At 49.4% G+C, this 14,532-nt stretch overlaps 2 protein-coding genes across 6 annotated transcripts in view; both read right to left on the bottom strand.

Annotated features, from left to right (window-relative positions):
• Positions 1 to 14,532, bottom strand: part of LOC137535286 (zinc finger protein 585A-like) — a 301,513-nt gene that overhangs the window by 150,712 nt on the left and 136,269 nt on the right. The gene's annotated exons all lie outside the window — the stretch shown is intronic.
• LOC137535291 (oocyte zinc finger protein XlCOF29-like) overlaps positions 1 to 14,532 on the bottom strand; it is a 66,096-nt gene that overhangs the window by 7,551 nt on the left and 44,013 nt on the right. The window lies entirely within an intron of this gene.

Below are 14,532 nucleotides of genomic sequence, written 5' to 3' on the forward strand. Positions count from 1 at the left end.
TGCAACTTCTTAGCATGATCTGACAGGGCATGCTGTGACTCATGGTTCCACGCAGGCTCCATTTGCAGTGTTCTCCCCAGAGCCATTTACCAGGGCGGGCCGCCCGGCTGTTCTTCTCTGAGCGCCCGGGTAAATTATCCCTGCTCTTTGCATTTCTTAGTGATCAGCGGCGGCTGTATCAGTGCAGTCAGCCGCTGTCACTCAGAGACGCTATCTCCGCCCTCCTCCTCAGCTTCCGGCAGTTGTGTGGAGGGGCGGGGGAATGCAGGAGACGTCACGCAGCTCCTATGAGCTCTGAAGAGAGGAAGCACGGCTTTCGTCTCTGAATGTTCCGCCAGACGCTGCCCCCCTCCTCACTGTACTCTCAGCTCAAATGAGCTGAAGAGAGGGAGAGCACACAGCTCTGATCTTTGTGGAATGTTTTATCAGACGCTCTCCTCTCCCTATACTGGTCCAGCCGCAGCGTGTTTGTGTGTGTTGTGAGTCTCGCTGGCGTCTAATGGAGGAGGGGAGCTTCTAACTCAACTTCTGCTAGTCAGAACTTAACGATGCTTGACCCCTTTACCCCATGATTATCCTGTCCTGCCGCTGCTTTCCCCAGCCCTGATTAACGCCAGAAGTGTCACTGGTGTAAGAGAGCTGCAGCTTGGGTGGAGAGGAGAGTGAGCCCATGTGCAGATGGCCACAACCCAGGGCAACTGCAGACAGAGGCACAGGGTGATTAGTGAGACACCCTGGCCCCTTTACAGCCACAGCCAGCAATATCCTGTGTGACTGACAGTGTCACATTAGAAACTGCAGCCAGGTTCAATCTGCAGATTTGAAAGTGAAACCAACAATATTCCCCCCCCCCCCCCCATGTTTCCTATATATATTGGTGGTGTAAGTGGGGATATCTGGGGGGGGGGGGGGGGGGGACATTGCGCACGCAATTTCCCACCTAATGCCACCCAGCATAACATTCCCCACCCGGCTACTTTTTCATACCACCCGGCTGGAAAAAAATTTCTGGGGAGAACACAGCATTTGTAATAGGATTGAGGCAGAAAGCAAGACAAACTTCCCGCCCATGGGCGAGGCATTGATCAGCGCTGATAGACGCGCTGAGAGGCAGGGCTGCGGCCATTAGCCCTGCCTCAACAGGAAGCGAAGCCCAGACACCACGGAGGGGATTTGGGGGGTAAAGACCCCTCGTTCTGCCGCAGGATATTGGCGTTTTAGCAGGGGCAGACATGTCCATGTCAATTATAAGGTAAAAAGCAATTTTTAATGTCACTCTTTAAATATTTGCAGCATGTCCTATCTGCTTTGCACAATCAAGAAAGGGATCGATTTTGAGATCAGTGCTATACAAAATCGATCCATTTCTCAATCAAAAGCAGTTTGGAAATGATCATACAATCAGTCTTTCTGACACAAAAAGTGCTGCAGGGATGTCAGTGCTATATAAATACATAATATTATGGTAGGACTTTAGACTAATGACTATGGTAGCATTAGATTGTGAGCTCCTCTGAGGTCAGCCAGAGACATGACTATGTACACTGAAAAGTGCTGCAGAAGAGATCTGTGCTATATAAATACATAATAACAATGGCCACATTTTAGCCTCACCCACAACTTTTATTAAGTTTTCTTAAGTGTGCTGCTGACTCCACCCCTGTACGTTCAAAATTTGGTGTGTCCAGATTTTTTGGGGGCTTTTTGTCTGTAAAAAGTCACGTCACAGCACGGCTAGGGGATTCGGGGAAATCTCCTACACCACTTGTTGGCACTATTGTGCATTTTGGGGGGGAACCCTTTTTTAAATTTGAGCACCCCCCACTTTATGACCCTCTGCACGGCCTTGGTACCCCGGTCCACCTTTGTAACAAACCTGACATGCCACGATGTTTTATTTAATTAATTCATTAGCATTGATATGGGAAAATACAGGCCGCTCAGCATCCACAAAATGTAAAGAGGAAATACTTGGTTCACACAGTTCAACCATGCTACTGTGCTTGCTTCTCACGAAACTGAGCGTTAGTCCACTATTATAGAACATAGGTTCAAGTCTCCATTTCACAGTTTCCTTAGAGTTCCAATGAATTCATAGTTCCTTCAATTCACTCAATACAATAACGATTTGCGCTCACAAAATTCAATGGCCGACCAATCTAGATCAGCATATGTATGGAGTGAATTGAACCAAGTATTTCCCCTTTACATTTTGTGGATGTTAAGCGCCCTGTATTTTCCTATATCAATTTGTTTAATGTGAAGCACACACAGATTATTGCAGACGGCGAACCATTCAGAATAGGGATTTGTTTAGGCACTGTATTTAAGTATTCATTCAGTGAGGAGCGCGCAACAGTTTCGTGATTTTTTTAAAAATTCATTAGCATTGTACATGGAGTTGCGTGGAATGTATTACTGCTCTCGCTGCTTCCTCTGATCTTTCCATTACCGGTTGGCACAGCGGTTATGAATCCTGTATACAGGAAGCAGATACGAATCGGAATGAAAAGTTCATGACCCCCGCATGCCCAGTAACAGGACATGCATGTCTTCATTCCTTCATACACAAGCAGCTCCTGTTATTGGGCATGTGTGGCTGAACCCTCGCCTCCCTCTGCCCCAACCCTCCCCCTTTGATGTCTCCTTAGGGATAATAGATGATACAAAGTGCAACTGGTGGCGCCGTAGTATGGCAGCCACGGCTCTTGGCTTTCAGACATTATTGCCCCTCCTTCCAGAACCTGCATAAGCCAAAATCAATTCACCCCCAATAAACAACTCTGGCTCATGACATCATGCCTGCTCACAGGGGAGAGAGGGAGAGAGAGTGTGAGTTTCATGGGCGCTCGTGAGGGCTGCCCCGGCACAGAGCTCCTGCTTTCTTTCTTTTTCTCCTACATAGCATAGTTTAGTATTAGTATATTAGGGTAGTATTAGTATAGTATTGTATAGTGCAGCAGCAGCTACCTTGCTGAAGCTGCAGATATCTCCCCTGGCAAGCCGCTGGCAAGCCGCTGGATTCCTGGTGTGGGCACTCAGCCTGCTCCACGCGGAGACCACGTGGAGCGAACGCGGAGACCGATCCAGAGGCCCGAGCGCACGGCCCCCGCAATCGACTCTTCAGAGGAGCCGATTCGTAAACAGGAGCCAGGGAGCGATCGGTAGCCTGCTGCCAGCCCGCGGGAGGAGCCGACTCATCAGCCGGAGAGAGCCGCCCGCCCGCAGAGGAGCCGACTCATCAGCCAGAGAGCCGGCAGCCGGGCGTATCTTCACTCGGCCCCCCTGGAGGACCCGCCGCCAGCGGAGGAGCTGACTCATCAGCTGAGAGAGCCGGCCGCCGATTCTCCCCTCGGCCCCCCCCCAGAAGATCTGCCTCCCCACCAGTCGACGCATGACCCACCGGCCCCCCTGGTGGAGCCGACTAATCAGCCGCGGTGAGCCAGCCATGGGCCACTATAGAGAGCCGGTCCTGCTCCGCCGCCAAACGACTCACCAGCCCACCACGTAAAGGACTCACCAGCCGCCGGACGATTCATTCACCGACCCCTGAGGAGGAGCCGACCCAGCACCTGCAGAGAGCCAGCCACTGACCCCTGGCCTCCCGCCGATCACTGAGGGGATCACTACAAGGGACCCACCGCTGCAGAATCCCAGCTCACTGCCTGCTGCTGCACTCTGCACTCTTCAGCAAACCAGCAAGGGTAAGGCCACATCGATCTGTCTGTCTGATGCCCCCACTGCTGGCCGGTTCTCTGCAATCCCTCCGGATCTGGCCTGCTAAACTGTCCCCCCCAGCCCACTGTACCCAGCCCACTGTACCTCTGGGTGCTGCACCTTGCCTGCAATACTTTCCGCCCTACCTGGCTGGGCATAACTGACTGTCTCACACTACCTGCTCTGCTTGGCTGTGCACTACTGTCTGTCTGTTTTGGGCTGCTTGCCTGGGCTTTTGGGCTGCCTGCCTGGCATTTAGGGCTGTCTGCCTGGGGCTGTACTCTGGACGCGATATGTGCACCAATAACCTGCCTCTTGTCTCCTGACCGACCTGCGGGAGGGTGCTGCATACACTCAGGGGAACAAGCCTGTAGCTCCAGTATGCCATGCTCCATCACCCCACGCTGGCTGCGGTCGTGGGCCGCCCAAGTCGCCCCCCACCACACGCACGACCTTCACCAGAGAGCAGCTCCTAGACTGGGTGCCACGTGGCCCCTCGCCCCCTGAAGCCTTGCTCCTATCCAACCAGGTCTGGGACCACATCCGGCAAGTCCTAGATCCAGCTCTGAGACCACAAGCAGGCCGGCGGCGGAGAGGATGCCGTGCAGGGGCCCGCGTGAGGCTGAGAAAGAAGGGAATTCGTTCAGCCATCCCCTCAGTCCTCCTAGGCAATGTCCAATCCCTCCCCAACAAACTGGATGAACTGCACCTACTCTGCGACAGGAAGGACCTCAGCAGAAACACTCCTGCCCTCTGCTTCACAGAAACATGGTTACATGAGGACATCCCGGAGAGCGCCCTCCTTCTCCCAGACTACAACCTCATCCGAGCAGACCGAGACCCTGTCCTCTCCAGGAAGAAAAGAGGGGGGGGGGCATCTGCTTCTACATCAGCTCCTCATGGTGCCCCCCCCGTCAGTTCTAGACAAGAAATGCTCCCTAGACCTGGAACTCCTGATAAATAACTGCAGGCCGCCATACTCACCGCGTGAGTTCTCCTCGTATGTCCTTGCCGGAGTATACATCCCTCCCGATGCTGATGTCAAATCTGCCCTGCTAGCCCTCAATGAGACCATCTCGCAGTGGGAGACATCCCTCCCGGACTCACTGTTCATCATCGCCGGGGACTTCAACAGGGCCAACCTCCGACAGGAGATGCCACGCTATAACCAACATGTAGCCTGCCCTACCAGAGGCCAGATCACTCTTGACCACTGTTACACAGCACTGAAGGATGCTTACAAGGCGGTCCCATGGGCGGCCCTCGGCTCCTCGGACCACTGCCTGGTCCATCTTATTCCCACCTACAGGAGGCGCCTGGAATCAGCTAAACCGACACTCAAGTCCTTCAAAGTGTGGTCTGACGAGGCCAAGCTGAAACTGCAAGCCTGCTTTGATTGCACGGACTGGAAGTCCCTAGAAGCGCCAGACCTGGATGAATGGGCAGATAACGTCGCTTCCTACATCAGTTTCTGCGAGGACTCTTGCGTACCAACAAAATCGTTCAAGGTGTACCCGAACAACAAGCCATGGTTCACTAACAAGCTTCGCCGACTGCGGAGAAGCAAGGAAGCTGCACACAAGTCCGGCAACCAGGAGGACTACAGGAGAGCGAGAAACGACCTAAACCGGGAGCTGAGGGCAGCCAAAAAGGAGTACGCTGCAAAAATGGAACAACACCTGCGATCTATGGACACTAGGGCTGTATGGAAGGGGCTGAAGGCCGTCACTAATTACAAGCCCCAACCTAAACATGCAGCACCCAGCCTAAAACTCGCTGAAGAACTTAGCAGATTCTACTGCAGGTTTGAGAACCAAGCAAGGGAGGGGCGTCTGGTACCGACCACCCCCGCCCTAGGCCCTGTGAGCAACATCCCCAATCAGTTGGCGGTGAGCGAGGCCGACGTCCTGCGACTCCTATCAACGCTAAACGCCAGGAAAGCCTCCGGCCCCGATGGCGTATCCCCAGCCTGCCTGAAAACCTGCAGTCAACAACTTGCTCCCACCCTCTGCGACATCTTCACCAAGTCACTGCAGGAAAGCAAGGTTCCTACCTGCTTCAAGTTGTCAACCATCGTACCTGTCCCAAAAAAGCAGGGGGTCGCGGACCTGAACAATTTCAGGCCTGTAGCCCTGACGTCTGTCATTATGAAAACCCTGGAGCGGGTGGTCCTAGCCTACCTCAAGCTCTCCACCTCGCCCATACTTGACCCCTACCAGTTCGCCTACAGAGCAAACAGGTCCACCGATGATGCAATCAATATCTGCATGGAGCTCATTAACGACCACCTCGACAGGCCAAACACTTATGTCAGAATACTTCTGCTAGACTTTAGCTCGGCTTTCAATACCATCTGTCCACGCATACTTCAAGAAGACCTAGCTGCACTTGGTGTTCACTCAAGCCTACGCCTGTGGATCACGGACTTTCTCACCAACAGGTCCCAAGTCGTCAAGCTGAGCAACATCTGCTCCCAAGTGGCGACAACGAACACAGGGGCTCCTCAGGGCTGCGTGCTGTCTCCGCTACTGTTCTCCCTCTACACGAACAATTGCAGATCGGAGGCAGACTCAGTCAAGGTCATCAAGTTCGCCGATGACACTACCATCGTTGGCCTTGTCACTAAGGATAATATCCAGGAGTACTGTCAGCAGGTGGAGAGAATTTGCAACTGGTGCAAGGAGAACAGGCTGGTGCTGAACACAGCAAAGACTGTCGAGCTAATCATTGACTTCAGGAGGTCTGCTCCCACCCCACCTCCAATCTATATTGACGGCACCGAGGTAGCCAGAGTGCCCTCTGCCCGCCTTCTGGGCACTACTATCTCCAACGATCTCAGCTGGAAGCCCAATATCACTGTCATCCAACGGAAAGCACAGCAGAGACTTTATTTCCTACGGCAACTGAGGAAGGTCGGCATGACCCAAGAGATTCTGACCAGCTTCTACTCCGCCACCATTGAGTCAATCCTCTGCTCTTCAATCTTGGTCTGGTATGCTGGCGCCACTGCCAGCGACAAGCTCAAACTACAGAGGGTCATTAGGTCGGCGGAGAGGGTCATCGGGTGCCCCCTCCACTCACTTGCACTACTGCACAACAAGAGACTGAAATCCAGGGCATTGAGGATTGCCAATGATCCCTCGCACCCAGGCCACCGTTACTTCAGTCTGCTCCCTCTGGGCCGAAGACTTCGTGCCATCCCCACAAAGACTGAGAGACATAGGAACTCCTTCTTCCCATCGGCTGTCGGCCACTTGAACTCACTCCACATACTTCCATCTGTGCAAGCCCAAACAAGCGGGGGGGCGGGTTGCGCCGCTCCCGATCGGTCAACTGAAGCAACCACCGCACTAGGACAACAAGGCTAACCGCTGGTCAGCCCTAGGCCACTATACGAACTGTGATGTATGTAATTTTTCTGACGCATTTTGTATGCAAATGTAACGTAATGTAATCTATCTCTATCTCTGTTGCTATGCACTCCTCTCTGTCTTCTTCCTGAGCTATATGTATGTGCCAAAAATAATTCCGGGCATGATTGCTTGGCGAAATAAATGATTCTGATTCTGAGTGAGTGAGTGAGTGAGTGTGTGTGTGTCCGTCCTCCTAGTATCCTGTTCAATGAGGAATCACTGCCACGGCTATATTTACTCTATGACATGACTGATTAATTGGCAGGCAAACTTCAAAAAAAACCTTCAGGGCCTATTTGCAGCCATAATTTCTTGTAAAAAGGTGTCTGAAAACTGTTAGCGGAGGATCAATAGCAAAATTTCCCCCAAAATATACGTATTTTACACAGAGGCTTTTTTTATTGTGTAAACCCACACCCAAAAAAACAAAAATCGCATTTAGTTCATAGATTTTTAAAATTATGTTCATTAGACTGGCCGCTCTGTTTACTTGCCAAAAACTGTTATTTGCAGCCACTGTAGAAGAGGCTTTAACCCCTTCACCCCTAAGGGTTTCTTCCTTAAAAACCAGAGCAATTTTTACATTTCAGCATTACAGCATTACTTCCATTCATTTGGAACATAAATGTATCACTACTTATCATACCTAAATGATTTATATCTTTATTTTGCCAAAAATGTGGCTTTTTGTGGGTGATATATTTCTTCATAATTACTTAATATCCTATGCATTTTAAAGGGGAAAAAATGGAAAAATTATACAATTTCTCCATTACCATCCACTATGGTTTTAAAATAAACAATGCTAATGTAGACAAAACGAACATTTCTTTTTTTGCCCATTTGTCCTGGGTATCCCACCATTTAAATTATGTTCCTAGTACCAATATATGGGGATATATTTTTTCTGTTTGCTGATTGGACTCCATCAATAATTACAAGTCATTATTTGCAAAAATAACAGTAATATAGCCTCTTCTAGAGCAAAAAGGTGCGAACCACTTATAGTAGATTATATGGCTATGCGCAGTGTGCTTGGGAAACAAGGAAACTGTGCAATTGTTGTGGTGATATATTTTCTTAAGATAGCACCACTGTCATATCATAAATCACCTAAAGTAATTCTAGTTTAACCAATGCAATTGTATTCAAAAATGCAAAAGATAATCCAGCATATGTTGTGGGTAGTGAGGCATAAGTAGATACTTACCACATCTTCCGTTCCTCTCCATCAATTGCTGTTCTTCTGTTCCAGTCCTCGTTCAGCTCGCCGACCAAGGTGACTCAGTCCTGGCAAACTTTGCGCAGTATGTCCTTTCTGCTCCCCTGTGCTTGTGCTCAGTGATCTGACAGGTGTGCTTGCTCCCCCGGCTCCTGCATCCCGGCGTACGTGCTCCACTGTACTGCAGTACATGCTGTGGAGACGTGGTGGCCGGGATGCAGACGCGAGCACGTCTGTCTGTTACATCACTGAGCGTGGGCACAGGGGAGCAGCGAGGACACACTGTGCGCATGTGCGGCACATTATGTCGAAGTACCCGAGTCGCCTGGGTCAGGGAGCTGAACGGGGTCTGATAAAGGAGAACAGCAATGGACGGAGAGGAACAGAAGGCACGGTAAGCATCTCCTTATACCACACCACCCACAACATATGCTGGATTAACCAGAGTCCTTCTGCTCTGGTATCCTTTAACTTCCCTAGCGTTATTGACGGTTAGACACCTCAATACAAAACATGCTGTGAACAGTATTGACATGCATACATGTCAATACTCTCCTGCACTGTATACCAGACCCTTGCTTGACACATTTTGGCAAGTTACAGGGAAAAAAAAGTTATGAAAATTAATTGGATCACTTTTTGCACAGAAATCCTGGAGAAATTGAATGCCAGATTTGTTTTCTGGTACAGAATACATATATAAACATAATTTGATTCCTTTTGATTCGGTTTGTCACTACAAAGAATTTACAAGACATAGGCCTCAACCCTAAAACAACCTAAAATCTATTCTACAATTGATCAATGTTAAAATATCACATATGTCTAAATTGATAGCTAGCTGGGTATTTAGTAGACCATTATTTTGCTTTGCTGCTATGTTGAACACTTATGACTGATGGCCTGCAGCACAACAAACTGCATTACAGCCGGCACTATGATTGACTGCTTTTGCTGCTATAACCAATTTTATTTATTTATTGGTAGTTGTACTGCATAAGATGCCTTGCTGCTACGATTAATGTCACTGATGAACACCATACTGCCCTGCCTTGCTGCTAAGATTAATGTTACTGATGAATGCCATACCACCAATTTCAGCTTCTTGCGAACACACTGAAGGCTGTCTACATGTCCCACTGTGTTCTTCCTACCCTGCACCACTATGCTCTCCGCACCCAGGGCACGTATATGTCTCGGGCCACATGCCCACCTCCTGCATGCCTGCACACCCCGGGCTAGACAGCAACCTACACTATGCAAACCCTGCAATGGGGCTCACCTCTGCTGCATCTCCTACAGCAGAGCTGGCACTTTGAAAACATCAAATCGGAGGTGCTCCTGGCACCGAGGCCCTAAGGAGGTCTGGGACCACATCATCCTTCTCACAAGTGCTGATTCACAGGTGCATAGCTTCAGGCGCCACAGAGGGTGACGTACAGGTGCACTAGTAAGGCTGAAAATGAAGGGGTTATGATCGGCCATCCCATCCATCCTCCTACCAAATGTCCGATCCCTTCCATACACATGGACAAACTTCTACTACTCAGCTCTAAGTTCCAGATCAGCCATTCCCCTTCCTCTGCTTCACTGAGACTTGGCTAAATGACAACATCCCAGACAACGAACTAAACCTCCCACAATTCAGCCTCTTCCATGCAGACAGAGACGCTATATTATCTGGGAAATCAAGGGGTGGCAGCATCTGGCACCTTCTAACAGACTGGCCCCACTTCAGTCGGTACTGAACTCAGCTGCTCGTCTCATTCATCTTTCTTCTCGATCTTCCTCTGCTGCCCCTCTCTGTCAAGCTCTTCACTGGCTGCCAATTAACCAGAGGATCCAGTTCAAACTCCTAACCCTAACCTACAAAGCTCTCCAAAATCTCTCTCCCCAGTACACCCCCTCACTAGTTTCCAGATACCAACCCAATCGTAATCTCAGATCTGCACATGATCTTCTGTTGTCCTCCTCTAGAATTACCTCCTCACAATCACGTTTACAAGATTTTGCACTCCTCTAAAATGCCCTCCTCCAACACATCCGTCACTTGCCAACCTTTGTTAACTTTAAACACTCTCTAAAAACTAATTTGTTCTGACAAGCATATGCGCTACCTTAGGCCACTTCCCTTTGTCCGAAGACCAAACTGCACTCCTACTAGGTGTCCTAAAACACAAAGCCTCTATATATTTTATAGTATACTACTCCTCCTCTTGTTTCCCCCCATTCCCTTTAGATTGTAAGCTCGCAAGGGCAGGGCTCTCTGTGTCTTGAAAATTATTATACATTTTATTTATCATGTTACTTTTATCACTGTCATTACCAATTCTGTATTTTGTCCGTATTTTGTATCATTTTTGTATTTTGTCACTAATTATGTATCTTGTATATTGCAGTACACTATGGTCTGTATTATGTGCCCCATGTTCGTTTCTTACTTTGTACAGCGCCACAGAATATGTTGGAGTTTTATAAATCAATAATAATAATAAATCTGCTTTTACATCAACTCCGTGTGGTGCCCAGACACTACCATCCTGACCAAATACTGCTCATCTGACTTTGAACTGCTCCTCCTCAACTGTAGACCCACATACTCCCAAAGGGAGTTTTCCTTCTACACCCTCACAGGAGTCTATATCCCCCCTGACACAGAAGTCAAAAAAGCCTTGAGCTCCCTAAGAAACACCAGCTCACACTGGGAATCTGCCCTGCCACACTCCCTCTTCATTATCATGGGAGATTTCAACAGAGCCAACCTCCGCATGGAGATGCCACGCTACTTCTAGCACATTTCATGCCCAACCAGAAACGGCAACAACCTGGTCCACTGCTACACCATCTTCAAAGACGAGTAGAAAGAGAGCGCTCCGTATTGTGTTATCTCCAGAAGAATGTATCTGTAAAATTAAAAGTTCTACTTACAGTAACGCTGGAGGCACATTTGGAGTAGGACCCGCCTAACCCCTTGCGAGCTACGAGCCTTTCCCATCGGACACCGCGCTACTAACCACAGCCCAGAACTGGCATAGATGCAGAGGTGGATGACCATCAACCTCTCCTTTTAAATGTGTATATATAATTTTATCTTGTAAGTAGAACTTTTAATTTTATGAATACATTTTGCTGGAGATAACCCACTACGGCGCGCTTTCTTTCTACTTAGCCATTGTTCACTCCAATACATCAGAGCGGCACTGTGTGTTAACACCATATTAAGGTCACGGAGGAGTTTGTTAACACTAGCAGGAGCACAAGGAACTTTTTGCATTGGGACAATCCTCAAGGTCGCCTACAAAACCAGACCCCAGGCCGCCCTCAGGAACTCTGACCACTGCCTCATCCAGCAAATCCACACCTACAGGAGACACCTAGAGTCCTCCAAACCTGTTCTGAAGACAGTCAAAAAGTGGACAAACGAGGCCACACAGCAGCTACAGAACTGCTTTCACTACACCGATTGGTCAGCCCTTGTCCCCCTCAGATGGTAACATGGACGAATGGGCAGACATTGCTTCCTATATCAATTTCTTTGAGGAGACCTGCATGCCCTCAAGGACCTAAAGGGTCTTTCCCAGCAATAAACCCTGGTTCAATAACAAACTTACACCAGCTTTGGCGATCCAAAGAGGAAGCCCAAAAGTCCGGTACCCTAGAGGAGTTCAAGAAAGCCAGGAACACCCTCAACCGGGAAATGAGAGCCGCAAAAAGAGATCCTACTCTAAAAACCTCAGCTGAGAAGCCTCAGGTTAAACAACACGCAAGAAGTCTGGAAAGGACACAAAAACGGACACCAACTAGAAGTTCACCCCCAATGGGTGACCCCTAGTATTGAGCTCGCTTGGGCACTAAAGTTATTCTGCAGTCCACCAAAATGCAGTCCCTCCCCGCCATCCCTAACCAATCTGACCCAGTCCCACCAATGGTAGACGGGGGGGGGGGGGGGGGGAGTTCAAAAACGTCTCCAAAAACTGGATCCAAGAAAAGATCTTGAGCCGGATGGTGTCGACTGTGCATGAAAACTTGCGCTTTTCAGCTAGCCTGTCCTCTCCAACCTGTTAGCACAATCTGTGAGGGAATGCAGGGTCCCCTCCTGCCTGAAGAAGTCCACCATAATGTCAGTCCCAAAGTAACCAGGTGCCATGGATCTCAACGGCTGCAGACCAATCGCCCTCACCTCAAATATCAAGAAACTCTTTGAAAGGCTGGTTCTGTCACACCTGAAACGCTCCACCAAAAATCAAACTGACCCTCTCCAGTTCACCTACAGAACAAACAGTAGACAAGGCCACTAAGGCCTGGAACACACCAGAGGAGTTTTTCTGAGCGTTTTGAGTTTTTAAATCTGCTGCTAATGTTATCCTATGTGTCTATGCACACTGGAGCAATGAGGTTTTGTAAAAAAACCCATAGCATTACATTGGGAAGAGCTTTTAGAGGTTTCAAAAGCTCTTCCCAATGTAATGCTATGGGTTTTTTTACAAAACCTCATCGCTCCAGTGTGCACAGACACATAGGATAACATTAGCAGCAGATTTAAAAACTCAAAACGCTCAGAAAAACTCCTCTGGTGTGTTCCAGGCCTAACATCTGCCTGGATCACATCCTGTCCCACCTGGACAAACCTATTCCAGGGTCCTCCTCGATTTTAGCTCTGCCTTTAATACTATCAGTGCCAACATTCCTCTACTACAGACTGATTCAAATCATTGTGCATCCTACCCTCTGTGCTTGGCTGAAGGACTTTCTTACAAACAGGACCCAAGTGGTGAAGCTTGACACCTTCACCTCAAGTGTGCAAACCACAAATAAAGGCACCCCCCAAAGTTGTGTTCTGTTGCCACTCCCACTCTTCATATACACGAACTGCTGCACCTCACAACAACACAACTTCGTTAAGGTGATCAAGTTTGTAGATGATACCACCATCATAGGCCTCCTGGACAAAAGCGGTGAACAAGCCTACCGGAGGGAGATTGAGAGGACCTACAATTGGTGTAAGGACAACAAACTTGTCCACAACACGACAAAAACTGTTGAACCATCGACTTCAGGAAAAATAAAAACTTGGTTCTCACTGAGGGCTGAGGTTGCAACAGTCCCCAGCAGTCGCCTGCCGGGTACCAACCATCTCTTCACCTGACCGTCCCCCGCATCACCCAGTCCCCTGCACGCCTCCAGGGCATCTGAAGAGCCTCTCCAACACTATGGAACTCTCTACCTCCACCCATTAGGGCAGCCCCCTCCTTCAACACGGCCCCCAAAACTCACCTTTTCACTCTGGCCTACCACCCCTCACAATTGCTCTAAACCAGTGGTTCCCAACCTTTTATGAGGTATCGCCCCTTAGGGGAAGACGATTCACCCGTCGCCCCCCTTCTCTTAGTACGGTATACCCTTACGCCAGGTGGTGGTGCCATTGGAGGGGGTAGCGCTGTGACCTTGCCAGCTAAAAATAGCCGGTGACTCAACTACTTCGCGCAAATTCCCTTACCGGTGTAATGTCAGCTATTGCAGCCCCGCACGTTGTTCAGCCCCGCATGCGCAGTAGAAGCCTGCGTCCCATTAAATTGTGCATCCACGTAAAAAGTCCTAAATATCTCCGCTTCCGCACCACGTACACTCCCGAAATTTTCAGGGGAGGGAGGGGACCCCCAGATCTAGCTCTGTGCCGAATTGCAGCCCCCGAGCCCCGCTGGTTCCCGAGACTGATTGCAGCAAACCTATCTCGGGAACTAGTGGGGCTCGGGGTCTGCAATTCGACACAGAGCTAGATCTGGGGGTCCCCTCCCTCCCCTGAAAATTTCGGGAGTGTACGTGGTGTGGAAGCGGAGATATTTCAGGTAAATAATGTCTAACTTCCCACTGAGCATGCGCGATACTCAGTGAGGAAGGCTGCTTCCGGGCTGCAATATCTGACATTACACCGGCGCGTGACCAACGAGCCCTGAGGAATTACGCAACTCTATCATGCACACTTGCATATTTTATACAGATCATATTTTTTGCCCATAATTTTCTTAAAAACGAGTGACACTGCGACACTATTTTTTCTGCCTTTTCATACTGATCGCCCCCCTGTCGCCCCCCACAAATTTACTGTCCCCCTTAGAACCCAAATCGCCCACCTGGGGGCGATCACCCCCAGGTTGGGAACCACTGCTCTAAACCCACAGC

This window comes from Hyperolius riggenbachi, chromosome 10, assembly GCF_040937935.1.
Source record: "Hyperolius riggenbachi isolate aHypRig1 chromosome 10, aHypRig1.pri, whole genome shotgun sequence".
NCBI classification, from domain to species: Eukaryota; Metazoa; Chordata; class Amphibia; order Anura; family Hyperoliidae; genus Hyperolius; species Hyperolius riggenbachi.